At 45.1% G+C, this 17,919-nt stretch overlaps 1 protein-coding gene across 1 annotated transcript in view; it reads right to left on the bottom strand.

Moving 5' to 3' along the window:
- VPS13B (vacuolar protein sorting 13 homolog B) overlaps nt 1-17,919 on the bottom strand; it is a 1,301,055-nt gene that overhangs the window by 807,933 nt on the left and 475,203 nt on the right. The gene's annotated exons all lie outside the window — the stretch shown is intronic.

The following is a 17,919-nucleotide window of genomic DNA, read 5'->3' as shown; positions in this document are numbered from 1 at the left end:
GCTGTGGTCGCTAAATGTAACAGTTAGCGCTGCAAATAATGATTATAGCTTGAGCCTACTGGAGGTAATTAAATACCTAGCCATACCCCACTGTCTAGTATTACTTAGACAGTGGTACTGTGTTGGACTGATTGCACTTCCCTTCTGCTAACACTACAGATGATGCATGATGAATCAGGCCTCTCTTCTGGATGACACAGTGCGATCAGGAACATTTCTCATTGGATGTGAGCTGAATGCCCACACGTAATTCATCACGTCATTCATGTGACACCCTGGCATTCAGAACTCCAAAATGCTGCATCAACAAAGCTATGCTGCGGAATAATGTCATTACATGTCATCTCCAACTTACAAGTCAACTTCAATGCTGTTTAATTGACCAACTATGTGGCAGATGAGGTTTAATGTTAATAAATGTAAAGGTATGCACTTGGGGGCTAATAATATGCATGCATCATACATACTAGGGGGAGTACAACTGGGGGAATCAATGGTGGCGAAGGATCTGGGGGTTTTTGTAGATCATAAGCTTAATAATGGCATGTAATGCCAGGCTGCGGTTTCCAGAGTGAGCAAAATCCTTTCTTGTATTAAAGGGAGGTATGGAGTCCAGAGAGAGATATAATTTTAACCCTGCACAAATCCTCATGTGGAAAATGCAGTTCAGTTTTGGGCACCAGTTACCAAAAAGGATATTGGGAAACTGTAGCAAGTGCAGAGAAGGGCAATCAAACTGATAAGAGGCATGGAGGAGCTCAGCTATGAGGAAAGATTAGAGGAACTGAATTTATTCCCTCTTGAGAAGAGGAGATTAAGGGGTGATATGAACTTGGTGTTGAGTTATTCACTTTAAGGTCATCACATGGGACAAGGGGGCACTCTTTACGTCAGGAGAAAAAGAGATTTAATCTCCAAATACAGAAAGGTTTCTTCACATTAGGAGCTGTGAAAATGTGGAATAGACTCCCTCAAGAGCTGATTCTGGCTAGCTCAGTAGATTGTTATAAAATCCCCTTCCCGCCGACCGTACGCAGATCTGCGTACTTGGCTTTCCGGGGTTATACCGGGATGATGCCTGCAGCTGCAGGCATCATCCCAGGTACCGTTGTTTAGAGCCGGCAATCGGCTATCCGAGTACAACAACCGATGCGGCTAAAAGCCGCTCGGCTGTTATACCAGAGGAGCGGGAGGGGACGTCCCCCCCTCCCGCCGCTTTTACCGGGCCTCCCGTGCGATCGGGAGGCCCGGTGTCCAATCGGCTGCCCTCGGCGGCTGGGGGCGGGCTGGAACGAAGCTGTGGGCGGCTTAGTTCCAGCCTTCTCAATGTAAACGCGGAAGCGGCGTCATGACGTCACTTCCCGTTTACTCGGCTGCCAATGGCGCCGGTTTTAAAAAAATATACAGTGTTCAGAATCGCCGTTTTCGGCGATTTTAATACTTTGAAGTATTCAGAGTGGCCCCAAACATCCTCTTCTGTGTGGCTCTCACGGCTCCTCCCTGCATCAGATAACCCCCTAGGAGAAGCGCTCTCTCGAGGGGGTTAGCTTGCGGGCGCGCTCCCGAGTCCAGCAGTTGCGTCCACAGACACGAATGCCGGACTCGGTCACGCCCCCGGCGCCCGCATCATTGGATTTGAATGACAGCAGCGGGAGCCAATGGCTGCGCTGCTATCAATCTATCCAATCAAGAGCCGGGACCTCGTGGAGAGAGGGACAGCCAGGGCCAGATTTGCCACAAGGCCACCAAGGCCAGGCCTTGGGGCGGCAGTGGTGCAGGGGCGGCGCCGCTCCTGCGGTGACTTCGTGGCTGCCCCCCCTTTCAGGCTGCCCGTTAATGTCCATTAGGGGCACCGGTGCCCGTAGAAAAGATGGCCGAGAGCCACCCACTACCGCGCATGCGCCTTTCCAAAGCCGGCCGGGCTTGGGAAAGTTCGTACGTGCTCGGGCCAGGTGGCGCATGCGCAGTAGCGTGATTGCGCCGCCCGGCGCCATTTTTGAAAAGATAGGTCTCCAACCTGTGTGCCACGGCGCCTTTGCTGCCGGGCAGCAGAGGAGACCAGTAATGTCAGCGGGGCTGCGGCGGGGGAGAGAGATGACATCTCTCATTGCCTGCACCACTGTTCCGCCCTCCTCCATCTGGTGGCAGCCATGCAGCGTGGTAAGTGACATCTCCATCTGGTGGCAGCCAGGCAGCGTGGCAAGTGACATCCCCATCTGGTGGCAGCCAGGCAGCATGGGAAGTGACATCTCCATCTGGTGGCAGCCAGGCAGCGTGGCAAGTGACATCCCCATCTGGTGGCAGGCATAGTGGCAAGTGACATCTCCATCTGGTTGCAGGCATAGTGGCAAGTGACATCTCCATCTGGTGGCAGGCATAGTGGCAAGTGACATCTCCATCTGGTGGCAGCCAGGCAGCGTGGCAGGTGACAACACCATCTGGTGGCAGGCATAGTGGCAAGTGACAACTCCATCTGGTGGCAGGCATAGTGGCAAGTGACATCGCAATCTGGTGGCAGGCAGCGTGGCAAGTGACATCTCCATCTGGTGGCAGGCATAGTGGCAAGTGACATCTCCATCTGGTGGCAGGCAGTGTGGCAAGTGACATCTCCATCTGGTGGCAGGCAGCGTGGCAAGTGACATCTCCATCTGGTGGCAGGCAGCGTGGCAAGTGACATCTCCATCTGGTGGCAGGCATAGTGGCAAGTGACATCTCCATCTGGTAGCAGGCAGCGTGGCAAGTGACATCCCCATCTGGTGGCAGGCAGTGTGGCAAGTGACAAGCGATGGTGGCAAGTGACACGCTCAGGGCTCCCAATGATTCTGCATTATGGTGAGTTGAACTATTTCATTTTATATTACAATGTAATGATAGAAATAATGCGTTTCAATCATCCTGACACCATACCAACCATGGTACCGGGGATGATTGAAGCACTAACACCAGCCATTGCCCTGAAAAATTGCCCGCGAAAAATCCTTACCCCTCGAAGGACCCGGCCTTGGGGCGGCAAAGGGAGTAAATCCGGGCCTGGGGACAGCGCGTCCCTGCGGAAGAGATGAAAGGGCTCAGGTAAGTAAAACGGGGGGGCTGGTGACTGCCAGGTGTTTTTTCACCTTAATGCATCCTATGCAAAAAACATGAGGGTTTACAACCCCTTTACTATTTTTTACAAGGAACAGAGTCTACTTGCTAAGGTTTTGATCCAAGTAAAGTTGCATTTTAGCAGTTCACCATTTGCTTACTAGTTCTCAGTGGGCCATGCTTCTGTATTCTATGGTAGAGTTCTCCCACAGAAGGGGAAATACAGAAGGGAAAGGATAGTAGAGACCTCTATTGCATAGTAATTTCACTGTGAGACTGTGAACATACAAGACATGAAAATAACCAAAGTAAGCTTAGACTCATGTTGGGAAAAGTTGCTAGACATCCAAGGAAATCTGCAAACTAGATTTTTCCTGTTGAGCATAAAGTTGTCTCAAGTAGACCTTTATGGGGGACTGGTTGCACTAAATACACAGTTGATGAATGTTCAACCATTTATGGGCTGGTTCTGGTATGTATACCAGAAGGTAAAGGAACCACTCAAAAAAAGGAAATGTAGTGAAGGTACCCACTGGAGAAGATGATGGTCCTGAAACATGAGAGAGATGTAGATAGGGTTAAAAAATCCCTATTGTTCAAATATGTTGAACTGGTCACTTGTAAACTCCCTTGGAAGCCAATGTTTAAGTAAATCACAGAGAAAAGAGGTTATGGACCCCTGTCCTGTATTGCACTCCACGATGAAGATGTGGAATTCACAAGTATGTCATAATTCCTATTATATTAATCTTAACGTAGAGGTCCCACAAATCGATAACTAGACCATGGGACGTCTTCAGGCAATACTTCAATGGATGGGCAACAAAACAGTTAAAAACCAGCAGTAACAGGCCCACTGGAAAAAAACTAAGCGTCAATGGACCCGGAACAGACAGTTGACAGCAAAAGAACCTTGCCCTGTGAGGAAAGATAATAGGGGTCAGCTTCCAAGAGAAGACATGGCAGGTAGCCATAAATGACAAACCTGACCCAAGCTATAAAGTAAACCATTCATTTTTTGAGAGCCCCAGGGAAGAAAGAACTACTAGCTTCCAGATCACTTAGTCCTCATGTAGAGGACAAAGGAGGGAAGTTAAAAAAAAAAGAAATTAGGGGGTGCCAAGGCAGAACCATTGCTGCCAGTGGTAACAGAGAAAAAAGGCTTCATTTTTACATGGGCTCTTTTAAAGGAATAACCCCCTTGAACTCAAGGGGAGCAGCGCTCGTGTAGGCAAGAGCACCTGAAAAAGGCCCCAGAGGGACACCAAAGGTCACAGTAGGTGACAAGAAAGAGCAACTTCTTGCAACAAGAAAGTACTGGAAGAGCAAGAGCCAAGGTGTTAGGAAGATGATATGCAAGGTCGAACCAAGACCTAGGAAAGGTGTTTGCCGATTCCAAACAGAAGAAGTTTCAGGATGAGGAACAGGAATAGGTTCTGGAATGAGGTTCTCTATCATTACACTAGGTGCAAACTATCACACATGATCGATTGCAGAGAATGAGGAATGCAGCTGGCATGCCCTGAGGAAGGAGGGGCATCCAACCTAGAGGTTGCAATGTGCCTAACTGGTGATATCCATAAAAAAAGAGATGAGAGATGCCAGGAGATCTCTGGGGGGAAAAAAATCAGCAAAGTAGTTCTATAGTCAGAGATGCAATTTACACAGTACCTACAGACTACATGTGCAGAAGAAAGCAAACACAAAAAGGGAGTAAAGAATATGGTTATTAAGAATAAAAGAGGCTCTAGGTAGTGGAGCAAACTCTTCCATATAGAGAGGAGAAGAGCCCCAGTGACTGTGTGTAGAAAAAAGAGTACAGGCTGCTCAAACATTGAAAAGCCTGCCAGCATAATCTGAGAGAATCTGAGAGAAATTCTTATGGAGGGACAATCACTAAGGTATGCCAACAATAGTATGTTTCTGAACTTGAACAAAACACAGACAAAAAATTCACACTGAAGGAGAATGTCAGTATTAGACCCAGGTACCCCAGACAGCATAAGATTAGGGCAGAGCCCGAGAAGGATGCAGGATCAACCGAAAAAAAAAAAAAAGTATAAGCATCAGCATTTCGGCATTTAGTTCAAAGAATTCGGGTTAGGAGCAAAATAGTAAAAGGTGTTCAAGATACCCTGGGATATGATTGTTGAGGGTATGATAAACGGTCCAGTAAAATTGCACCATAGAATGTAAGGTAGCGTAGGCCCATTCATTAGGGATGTGCGATAGCGGATGTCTAATTAGGTGCTATGAGATATAGCACATCACTGCATTACAAATCTTGAAAAATAAGTCATATAAATGTAAAAATAAAACATTTTGACATGTTTGTTGAGATACAGAAGAACATTTCAGAACACACATAACTGACATGCTGGATCTTATGACAGTAACAAGCTCTGGTTTCGGGATATTGCCTATGCAACATTAGCACAAGGTGCCAACTCCATCTTAATTAAGTAACTACTAGATTCTGTTGCAACTTGTACTTCTGTATTTGGAAATGTGGTGATCGATAGAAGTAGATCTCATATGAACCCATGGTTTCCAAATGTGACTTTGTGAAGTGATGAGCTGTTAATTATTCTCCGCTTCAAGTTGCATCATCAGGATAACCTCACAATCCAAAAATGATATGCAAATGTTATGTCTGTACATCTGCTGTCCAAAAATAAAAGACCTGCTTGTCCTCATGCTTCAGTAGAAATGACTAAAGGAGAGACAAAACAACCACCATGTTGCAATTTCATACTATACACATAAAATACAATTTTGTAATATAATGGAATATATATGCTTTCAAGGAATATAAATGCTTTCAAGGAAATACCGCAAATGTGATACAGTAATAGAAAACCTCATAATTTGGTCTATAGAATCCACTGGCGCAGAGGTGGGAAGGTTTCAAGTGCAGTGATGGCTAGAGATGCGATTGCAGGTGTGGTTGTGAATAAAACACCTTATTCAGATGCTTTCCTCCAAACCATAATCTAAACAGAACAGTTATGGCTAATTGTGTGGGTTGCTAAGCATCCAGACCTTCATTTTTTTTCTTAAAGCAGTGTGCCACAATGCAAGGCATGCTCTACAGTGCGAGTGCATTTGGAGTTCCATTCTAAATGAATGGCAAGACAACCCACGGCATAGAGTGTCTTGTAATACCATTGAGGTAAAATGCACATGACTGCAACAAATGGGTCTGAAGTACCTATGAAGATACAAAATAGGAACTTTTCAAAGTAGTAAGTTAAAAGAAAGGTCTATAGTATATAGACAGTATAGTAAATTCAAAGTATAGTAAGCTTAAAGGCTAACTATACTTTTTAAAAAAAATGTAATACTAAATTTCCCTCCCCCCACGATTCCATGTACTTGGTTTTGATTAGCGGTTGACACAATCCACGAGCCTGCACCACATCGAATGGCACTAAGTCAGAGAAGCCTTCCTGCAGGTGTACAAGTAGGCAGCTATTGTATTTGAGCCGTTGAAAAACCCATTACATCTGGCACTCTGCACCTCCCCTGTCACCCAGGATCCCTACCACCACAGCCTTGATTCTGAATCCCTGCCTCCCAGCACACCTGGCACTGAACTGAAACACCTAAGACATTAAACCCCAAACCCTACTGCACCTTTCTGCCAAATGAGGGAAAAGTGACAAACTCTGCCACTGCATACTCAACCAGATCTCCCTCTGTCCCTGCTGGGCTCTCTGCCCATTTCCTCATTGCTTTGGTAACATCAACCTGCAGAGGCCGCTTGGTCCTATAGTCTCTTCCAGCTCTGGGAACATTGTGTGTGTTCCTGGGGAAAGGAGGAGGAGGTGCCCATTTCTGAACTTAGAGGAAAATGCAACCCAAACACCTATATGTCCACCACCTTTATTTCTTTTTCTTTGAAGTTAAGTATTTTTGGGGGGAGTACAACCCCACTATTTATCACTCCTCCCTCATAAACTGTTGATCTTTAAATAATTTTGATCATGGAATCTCTATATCAGACTGGAACTAATGGAGAAACTAAGACTGCATTTTACATCTTGTATTCTTGTTTTACAATAAGTATAGGATAAGGATATGGAGAAAGGAACTCAAGGAGCTGGGAATTTTATATATATATATATATATATATATATATATATATATACACACACGTACAAATACATACACATGTACATTCAAGGGATATCTAAATCTATGATTTTACAACTTTTTAGAAAACGTTATCAGTATGAAACAATTATTTAGCATTTGGAGCAATTGCAGTCTAAAAGGTATCTGTACCGCCTATACCAGGAACTAATAAAAATAGCAGATGATAACATTTTATGAGTGGCATAAATAGATATTGCTCATTTAAAATATATCCATTAAATGTTTTTCAAACCTTTCCAAAAATAGGCACCTGTATGGCCAATTTTACAAATAAATAATAGTATGCAGTAATTAAATCACTAGCATATTTAATTTAAACGACTGGCTCATCAATACCACAGTCCTATTTGGTGCACCTGTACAGAATGATCTACCCAGCACAGCAATGATCAGTGTAAGCTAGTAATAGTCTATCATGACTCAAGGAAAGCAAACAGCTGAGAGTCCTGACAGCTGGTATTTAGGACAGCATTTAGACACTGGAGTCATCAGGAGATTGGGTTACAATATGGTTTACTTTTATATATGTACATCTTTTAGCTGCAAGTAGCACATCCCCACATTGAGCTGCAAGAAGGACTAGTGTCATCCAAGATGAAGCTACTACAATCTTCCTGGGTAATCACTTTATCTGCAGCAGCACAGCTAACTGTAATCACGTACTGATAAAACAGTTGAATACAGCCATATACCAGGAAGTGCCATAGAGATCTGAGATGCTGCAAAGTGCTAAAGGTTAAAACCCAGGACATGTATGCTGAAGTGATTTGCTTACCATTCCCTACCTCACTAAATCTTATTCTATAGTCTGCCAAGGCTCATGATAAGCATACACAGCTTACAGCCTTCAATATACTGACAATATATTTAATTTATACTACTGCAAGGTTGAGAATCCATGCTACTCCCTACAACTGAGAGGATCTGCTATAGGAGCTTGGAACTAAGAGACTGCACAACTGACTGCATCTACTGTAGATCAATACATGACCCAAACAGTCACAAAAGCAGGGTCAATTCTTAGATTCTCAGTATCAAAGGTTATTTTATATGTAATATGACAAGCATTGGGATTCAGAATATTAGAGCAGCCTTTTTCCTCCTGGGGTGCCTTGAGGTTTCTTCAGAGGTGCCTTGGCAAAATGCCTAATAATTGCCCAAAAATTGTATACAATCCGACATGTGGATGAAGGCTGCCTTTTAGTTAAACTAAGTCACAATTTTCATTGTGTACCATTACAACCTTCTAGCTGCCGGCGTCCTAACAACCAATGGTGTCATCAGTTCATAAGGGTGATGTCAGTCGCCTTCATAACATCCTTGTTTGACCCTCCCCTGCCCCTCTTGATCTGCAGTGGGGTCATATTAGCTGAATGATGGAGAAACCTTGGAATACTAGTCCAGTACCAGTTTGCAAAAGTGTATTTGTGTTGGAAGAATAAATCTAATGTTGGGTGTCCTACTTGGACTTGTGGATGTTGCTGCATTATGTAAAACTATTGGAATTGTTTTTACATTTTAGAATGGGGTGACTCGATACTGTCAATTTATGGGTACTTCGAGATTGTCCATAATTCTTAGATGGTGAACTGAAAAAAGGTTGAGAAACACTGCTCTAGGTGCCCATTCACACCAGGGCAGTCCACTGCAGGCATTTGAATGGGCTGCCATGGTGGTGAATTACTGCATGTTGCAGTACGCTGAAATGCAGGTGTGTTGGGTGGCACCACAGCACACTGTGCTTACTAGAGCCCACTGGTGTAAATGGGCCATTAACACTACCAGCAATTAGTAGCAAATTACAATTATCAAATCGGACAGCCAAGGCAGCCAAAATTGTGTGGGGATCACATCTGCTTGTGTAGGAGTAAAGCCACTCCTCTAGATTCTGTCATGGTCCAGAAAGCTGAACGCCTGTCAGACTGGACCATCCATGGGTAGATCATATCATATTTATATATAGGCTTCATTAACCCAGCTCTGTAAACCTAAGGTTCAGTAAATACACTATCTGTATCAAATGGAAAATCAAAGATATTTGTAAATGGTCAATACAAAATATTAAGGCTGGATTATGACCTTGAGGTTTTTGCTTGATGTGTTTTCCATTGGAATCGTGATTAAGGCATGTGAATGTGTGTCTTGACGCACGTTGATGTGTTTTGAGGAGCTATGACATTCAATACAAAGTGCATTTCAATGAGCATTAATAATGAGAGGGTGGTGCCTCTAACTCTGTAAATATTAAACTTTATCATTGTCATTTCTTGTTAGCAGGGCCAGGACAAGGGTTGGGCAGAAGGAGCCGCTGCCCTGGGCACTGGGGTATTATGTGAGGTGGGGGGGGCGCTGGGAGGAGATTGAGGGGGCAGGAGGGGATGTGTGTTAGGAGGAGGAATTGGGGGGGAGCAGCAGGGTAAAATAATTGCTCAAGGAGGGAAAATTTGAAGGGGGGGTTCTAGGAGGGGTGATTCAGGGGGATTTGTGTTGTAAAGGGGTAGAAGAGGATTTGTGTTAGGAGGAGGGATTTGGGGGGTTTGTGGTAGAAGAGGTGATGCGGTGGGGGGGAAGTTTGTGCTAGGAGGAGGAGAGAATGTGTACCCGGAGGGGAAATTTGAGGGGTGGAGGATTTGTGCTAGCAGGGGAGATATTTTTTTTTGGGGGGGGGGCATTTGTGCTGGTGGGATTTAGGGGCAAAGATATGTACTGGCAAGGGGGTTTTCCGAGGGGGAGGGGGACGATTTATACTGGGAGGAGGGGGAATTTTTGCTTAGGGGTAATCATGCAGATTAGTGCCTAATTTTTTTTTCGGGGGGGGGGAGAATTTTTGCTCACACAAAATGCTCATACATCTTAAAGGGGGGGGGGGGAGGGGCGCAGTTTGGCATGTTCACCTGGGCTCTAGGTCCCAGCACTGCTTGTTAGCTATGGACCACAGGGATACTAGAATGTGTTCTTGTATGAGAACAACACGGAGGGTAAACTTTACAGAGGCAAGAATCAGTGTGGAAGCTTGTATGCACTTTGAAAAGTGCTGTGTAATATGTTCTTACTCAGAAGTATAAAAAATAATTAACAGAGGGCCAGCTTCATCTTACTTAACTATCTGATTCAGCTGCAACTGGTATTTCTGTATTTGGAAATGTAGTGATCTATAGATGTAGAAGATCTCATATGAACTCACAGTGTCCCAAATGTGACTTTGTGAGGTGATGAGCTGTTAATTATTCTCTGTTTCAAGTTACATCATCGGAATAAGCTCACAATCCGAAAATGACATGCAAATGTTCTGCCTGTGCATCTAATGTCCAAAAATAAATAATTGCTTGTGTGTGTGCTCAGATGGAAATCAAGGAACTTGAAACAGGTAGGGAACAAAACCATGCAATATTATAGCATGACATTATAAACAATGTAATATCATGTAATATTTATACAAAAAATTACAGGTCATATCAAGGAAAAAAAATGTAAGCTAAAGTTAACAAATGCAACTCTCATTTACAAATCCCTTTTGATTTTACTTACACTGGATTCTATGCAATCTTTGATCCCACAAGATCCCACATGTGCGGTTATGCAGAAATACAGCTTCTTTCCACATGAATGCGTTCTATAGCTTCCCTTACCCTTCATGAGAGACAGCAAGAAGCCAACAAGCCAGAAGGCCAACTGTGTTAACTGTATTTATATCCTTTCAGAGGCGGAATGGCTGGTCGGGCACTTTGGCCATGGTCCGAGGGCCTGGTCGCTGAAGGGGGCCCACCAGCGCCACCTGCTGTAACTCTCTAGGTCGGTCCAGGAACAAAAAAAACTTGCAGGCGCGGGCCCGAGGCGAGTCTTTTTTGAGCCATCGCTGCCTCAGAGGTTAGGGGGTGGGTGAGCGCCACCGGATCACACAGAGCAGGGATCTCCCATTTACCTGGCGACAGCTGTCATCCAAAGTCCCACCTCCTGGACCAGATCCTTTGATAGCACACTGGTTCAATGCCAGGACGTGCGACACCTATCAAAGGAGCCAGTCGAGGAGGCAGAACTTCGCCAGGTGTCACAGTGGGAGATACCCGCTCTGTGTGATCCAGCAGCTCTCCTTGATAATCCCCATGCACTGGTAAGGCTGCATTGAGGGGCACTGGTGAGGTTGCACTAATGGGAAGTGGTAAGGCTGCACTAATGGGCATTGGTGAGGCTGCATTGATGAGCACTGGTGAGGCTGCACTGATGGGCACTGGTGAGGCTGCACTGATGGGCACTGGTGAGGCTGCACTGATGGGCACTGGTGAGGCTGCATTGATGGGCACTGGTGAGGCTGCATTGATGGGCACTGGTGAGGCTGCATTGATGGGCACTGGTGAGGCTGCATTGATGGGCACTGGTGAGGCTGCATTGATCACACTGCACTGGTGAGGTTGCATTGATGGGCACTAATGAGGCTGCGCTGATTGGCACTGGTGGGGGCTCTTTCTAACAGACTCTCAAATGGACACAGAGAGGACCCGCACACATGCACGCAATGTCATTACATGACGTGTTGTGCCACGAGCCTCCGCGCACTGGGCCTGCTGCAAACCTTCTAGTTCTACTGTCCCAGATAGGGCAAAGGTCGCTGCCTCCCTCTGAGTCCCTCTCTCACCTCGGCAAACAGTGCCTGGAATGGCGGAAGAGGAGAGGACACACCAGCAAGCCACAGCAGGGCCAGGGTGCCAGCCAGCCACCCCAGTGACCCACCCACAGCAGGGCCAGGGTGCCAGCCAGCCACCCATGATGACCCTCCCACAGCAGAGCCAGGGTACCAGCCAGCCACCCAGCAATGGTGACCCACCCACACCAGGGAGCCAGCCACAGCAGGGTGCCAGCCAACCACCAACAGGAGCCAGCCAGCCACAGACGGAGACAGAAGCCAGCCACAGAGGATGCTGGAACCAGCCACAGCTACAGTACTACCTATAGTTAAGGTAGGAGGAGAGCTACACAGTCCCAATTTTATTTCTACTTTGTGAGAGGTTGTGGCAGGGGTGAGAGTCACGGCACAAGGAGGGGGTCCCGTGAGGACCAGGGTGAATGAAGGTATTCACTGTACACTCTGTTAAAAAAAGGGCCCCCTCCAGGTTTCATTATACTCCTTTGTAGTCTCTAATGGGTCCTGGAGGGGGGTCTCGCTCGAACAGACTGTCACTAATGGACACTGTTAGAAAGAGACCCCCCTCTAGGTCCCATTAAAAAAAAGGCAGAAGTTGTACTTTGTGCAAAATGTAGGGGCGGGGTCATGGGCAGGGCCAAGATGGGTCATGGGCTGGGCCTGACAGGGGGCCCTGAGTGTTGTCAGTCCGTCCCTGCATCCCTTTAACAACTGGAGTTTAACACCTACATTGCAGCTACTGTATATAAAAGGTGAACACCATGCACATGAAAAAAAAACACACAAAAACAAAACTATACCTAGTCATGCAGGGATGTGTTAATTAAAAAATTCACAAGGGTCAATTTACACACAGGAACGCATGCATTAATGCACATGTGAGGCAATACTTTTTTCATGCATCAACCCATTTTAGTTTCATTTATTTTGAACAGCACTCTGTTGCACTAAAGCAACACACGCTGCAGTGCGTTGCATCAAAAATGTTGTGGCACATCCAATATTTGAGAAGTTTGGTGCATTGGCAGTCAATTCATTTCAATGGGCTGTCCTAATGCAATTCACATTAATGTGCAACCTAATGCATTAACTTTTTGGTTAAAAGTTTATACTGTGGGCAAAATGCTAACTATATGCAGGCCTTGGTGAGCACCTGGCCCAATGCCGTTTGATATCCCAGGGGTGATGCAATTTGACTCTGTAAATACGTGCTTTATTTTCTTTATTTACCTCTATACAAGAAAATGGTCACTTGTATGGTCTGACGCTGCATTGTTCACTGGTGCTGGTGTATTGTAGTGCTGACTGTTGACGCTGTTTTAATGTTTGTAACTTTATCATGAAAATTTCAATAAAAAGAATTAAATAAAAAAAAAAAACAAAAAAAAAAAAACCCTAATTCATTAAACTACTGTACCAGGGAAAAAAAAAAAAAAACAAAGTAAGGTCCTTCAGGCTGGCTGTGTAAATCTCAGATATGAATGAAGAGGAATACATATTCCGTGCAAGGTAAAACAGATTTGATATACAGTATGTATTTCATTTGTGTATTTAGTGTTTTGACTGCAGTGTAGCTTCAAGCATTAGAAGCATTTGTGACTCAGTGGTTAGAACTTTTGCTTTGCAAGGTTGGGGTGTTGGGTTCAGATTCCACAATTACTATATGCATGGAACTTCTATAGCTAGGCCTACACACGTAGCTTTCTCTCATTGAGGCCACGGGCTGAATGAGATAAATCCAATAGATACCTGTATTCTTGTTAAACAGCATGGATACAGAATTCTCCCCTGCTGGCTATTTTATTCAGACAATACCCAAACAGTGGCTACATCTAACTGGATGCAGCGACTGTACGGCCAACAACCTTCTGCCTTCGATTTTTCAATTGTAGTTTGTAAAGCCCAGTACCATTAGGGCCACCTACAACTCGAATTCCAGGTGTTTCAGCATGAATCAGTCCAAAAGGCGAGTCGTGTATGAGAGACTTAAGTTTTCCCTATGCGTGCATGGCTATTCTCTGGGCTTTGTCCCAGAAAAGTAATTGTACTGCAGCACAGATCCTAATTTTTAGGAGTTCTGATAGTAAGATGTTGATCCAAACATGTATGTGAAAAACCTGACTCTTTGTCTGCAGTTACAGTGCAGAAGCATACCAGCTGAATATAAACAAAGCAATGTTTACACTGGCTTAAAGCGGAGTTCCACCCAAATTTTGAACAATATCTGTATGTATTCTCTTCCTTGCCTAGATGCTGACATGCCGTTTAAAAAAATTTAATTCGCCGTAATTACCTTTTATTTTTCTATTCTTCTTTGCACTTCCTGGTTCTCCTCCCGTGGGAGTAGGCGTGTTTCTAGCCTCTCCCAGACTCCTGGGAGCTAGTCTCAGGCTTCCCAGGATACCACTGAGCATGTGAGGGAACGAGCAGTGAATGCTGGGAGCACAGCATTCCCCACATCCAGGAAATAAATGCTTGTAGGCTTCAAATGCCCACAATGAAGATGGAAACCGCCTGCAGTGAATAATATAAGTTATTCTTTCCGACGAAATCTGACACAGGCGGACATATTACACACAATATGTGAGTATGTAATGCTGAGAAGAAAAGTTTGTGAATGAACTCAAAAAAAAAAAAAACGATAGATAGGTGGACCCCCGCTTTAAGCCTGTGATGCCAACCCTCAGAAAGGATAAAATCAAAAGGCAGAGGAAAACCGTTAGATTTGCAAAGTTGTTTTGGTATGCCCGAATTTATTAAAACCCAATATATTTTTACAGTACAGTTATTCTTTAAGTAGCACCTCACCAAACTGGCAATTAAGTGTTCATGCGTATACTTGTAGGAATTTGGCATAGAAACAGACTTATAAAGATCCTTTAGGGGGCAGGTCCTGGTATGAATTATTGTACTTTCTAAAGCAATGTGTAACTTGTTTTCATTATATAACCACAGAAATTAAAATAAAGACATCAGTGTCCACAGGTATGGTTTTAACAGAGGCTGCTATGTGAACTGTCATACATAAAAGAAAACATAACCTCTATCCTCCACAGGCTTCTGGTGTAGCAAAGGTATCACTGGAAAATATACCAGATTGTGATTTCTGATAAGAAACAGATGAGGGATTTTATGAGCCGCAGAGCTGATAGAAGAGATAATGAGAAGATGTGCTTTGGTTGCAAGAGGTGTCCCATGTACAGGGTCAAGAATTTAACAATAAACAGATCACCCCCTATAAAACCTCTTCGGATTGCCCTTTTCCTCAATGCGGAGAAGAGCTCTTTCACTCCAACCTAAGAGCAAACACAAACAAACACTTCAAACAAAACAAAGAGCCACACGGTGACCCATTAGACACGAAGAAGGCGGTAAATCTAATAGACTCTGGCCCTGCAGGGGGTCATGACTCAACTTTCAATTTTCCTGAGACACAAACCCTTATGTGATCAACAAACCCATTCTCTGCTGGTGATAAGTCAACTTTTCAACTTCTATTTATTTTTAAAGTTCTTCCCCCCTTTAGTTGTAAGAAAACTTGGAAGAGCTACTGGTTGAAAGTCATTATAAGCAACACTGGAGACCACTGCATGCCAGAAGACTGGGGCCCCAGTGGGAGTAAGAATAAATTAACACTGCACCACAAAAGGAGGAGATAAGGGAGGTGTTAACAATGGAATTTGCTATGGCTGGTAATTACTTCAAGAGACAAGGTTGTAAATTAAGTGGGAAATCCTAGCATCGCTTACTGACAGCATTAAAGGCTGGGGAGTCTGTTTTCTATCAGCAGAGATAGGCCCGGAAAGCCTTTGCTCCTCTCTAAGCTTTAAATGATCCATTATTATACTTATCATATCAATAAAACAGAGGGCAGGGAAACAGCTCTGCTTAGAAGCCTGCAGCATCTGGGCACACTGGTCTTTATGATGTGCATGGTGATTATCAATTAGCCACTTATCAACTGAGCAAGAAACCACTACGATAAGGCAGCTCCTGGCGATCATACTACTTCCTCATTTTGGTTCTCTTATTCAACCTAAGAGGCATTTACCCATTAATCAGAGATGATGTTCTGCAGATACAAGCATTTTTTTTAAAAAAAAGCTAAATCGATCAGCTGGAAATACTTAGCAGGAATACTTCAGTGGCTCAGCTTAATTTTGCCATGCCTGACTGTTCTCCAAATCTATCATTGTGGCCCCCTTTTTTGAGGTGATCAGGAACATGCCTGTGAAAGCAGTGATTTGCGGCCTGCTTGGGGGGTGGCATGCTGTGTCAAACTCATGTCATCGCGGGCCGCATTAGCAGTATGACCACCCTCAAAGGGCTGGTTCTATCTGTAGCCCCCCATCATAAAAAGTCAAGAGTCCCCCACCCTCCTTTACATCACCGTGCTCTCCCCTTACCTTGGGCTGCTGCAGAGAAGAAGCTGGAGGCAGAGATGGGAAGCAGAAAGTGCAGGATCTGGAGAAGGACCAGAGGAGGGCTGGAGTCAGCTGCCGGAGTCCACTGAATGCTGACACCAGAGGAGGCAGAGACGAGGGGGTGCTGTGTCTAGACAGAGAGGTGCAGGATCCGTAGTAGGAGGAGTTGTGTCCTCCTCTCTGCTGCCGACTGATGAGACAGGGGGGAGTCAGAGACGGGCCTCTCTGCAGCTGCATGGAGAAGCGCAGGACCTAGCAGATGAGTTCTGTCATCCTCTCTGCTGCCAACTGTTGAGACAAGGTGGGGGCAGAGATGAGGGAGGTGCAACAGCAGCAAGAGAGGTGAGAGGGCCACATGAAATGGTCTGGAGGGCCAGATTTGGCCCGCGGGCCTTGTGTTTGACATATGTCAGCTACACCAATAGACACATGTGAGATACACCAATAGCCTTCAGCTGCCGTTGCGCTCTTGCTAAGTGTCCTCCTGTGCCTTTAGGAGTAGTGGGCTCCCTCCAGGCAAACCTGCCCTTAAGTTATCCATTGCTATATATGCTCCAGCTTGCAGACCCTGAAAACTATAGCGTTAGGACCGCAGTATACACAGGAGCCTTGGTGGGGCACTGCAGCTTTAACATATTTTTGCAAATGTGTGCAACTAATTTTTTGAAAGGGCCAATTTGGTTTTCTTGCAAGATTTATTTATTTATTTCAGGTACTTGTACAGCGCCGTCAATTTACGGGGTGCTTTACATATACATTGTACATTCACATCAGTCCCTACCCTCAAGGAGCTTACAATCTAAGGTCCCTAACTCACATTCATACATACTAGGGACAATTTAGACAGGATCCAATTAACCTACCAGCATGTCTTTGGAGTGTGGGAGGAAACCGGAGTACCCGGAGGAAACCCACGCAGGCGCAGGGAAAACATGCAAACTCCAGACAGGTAGTGTTGTGGTTGGGATTTGAACCAGCGACCCTTCTTACTGCTAGGCGAAATTGCTATCCACTACACCACTGTGCCGCCCAGGATAGCTGGTAAGTGTGCTGGGAAATTTTCTGTTTGGCTGCTTATAACAGGTCTAAAGTCTAAAGGTCTTTCCTGCTCCTGTGATGAGGGATAGGGGGGTGGGGCTGAGCCATGCTGTCTGTATCTACGGGCATAGGCTCTGGATTGAGCCCACATGCTAACGGGGCACTTGGAAACAAGGAGGAGCCAGGAGTGCCAGCAGGGGAGGTTCAGAGTTGCACTGTGCAATTCCATTGCACAGAGCAGGCAAGTATAACATGTGTGTTATTATAAAAAGAAAATAAGACTTTACAACCACTTCAAGGTAAAAAATAAAAAGCCCCACTATCTGCCCTACCCACCCCCATCCCTAAACACTTACCTAGCTCTTGTCAACATTCCAGCGCTGTGTTGGCTGCAGCACCGCTTTCCTCACTACCAGGTTACAAAGGAGACACTGAAGGCAGCGGGACCCACAGGCTTTTGCTGCTGTCAAAGTCTTAGTTTACTGGTGCTGTGTTTGTCTATGGATGCACATAACCCACTTCTGAAGTGTACATGCACCGGTGCCTCCTTAGCACTTAACTTGTTAAGGAGGCATC

The sequence above is a fragment of the Aquarana catesbeiana genome, linkage group LG05, assembly GCF_042186555.1.
Source record: "Aquarana catesbeiana isolate 2022-GZ linkage group LG05, ASM4218655v1, whole genome shotgun sequence".
Classification (NCBI taxonomy): Eukaryota; Metazoa; Chordata; class Amphibia; order Anura; family Ranidae; genus Aquarana; species Aquarana catesbeiana.
This window is presented reverse-complemented; position numbering and strand designations above follow the sequence as displayed.